Source organism: Mastomys coucha, unplaced genomic scaffold (assembly GCF_008632895.1).
Source record: "Mastomys coucha isolate ucsf_1 unplaced genomic scaffold, UCSF_Mcou_1 pScaffold5, whole genome shotgun sequence".
Classification (NCBI taxonomy): Eukaryota; Metazoa; Chordata; class Mammalia; order Rodentia; family Muridae; genus Mastomys; species Mastomys coucha.
Window position 1 is genome coordinate 97,068,161 of NW_022196911.1, and position 400 is coordinate 97,068,560.

Below are 400 nucleotides of genomic sequence, written 5' to 3' on the forward strand. Positions count from 1 at the left end.
TTTTCACTCAGCAACTACCTGTAACTCCAGCTCCCTAGGATCAGCTTTTCTAGCTTCTGCACCCATGTGACACACAGACACATTCGAGAAACACACACACACACACACACACACACACACACACACACTTCAAGAACAGGTCTCTAATCCAGCTGGCCTTGAATTCCTGAAATTGTTGGGGAGATTTTGAATTTCTCGTAAAATGGTCCACTTACAAAGGCTATGACAACCACCTTAATTAAGCCAATTAAGAGTATATAAGTCCTTTTATTAGCCAGAGACCAAGAACGAGCTCTTGACTCAGAGTCTCTTGGTGCTGAAGCTCTGGGGTGCAGCATTCTTAAGAACAAACCACAATTACCGCAGTGTATGAAAGAAGTTGCAACCACAGCTGTCTTTT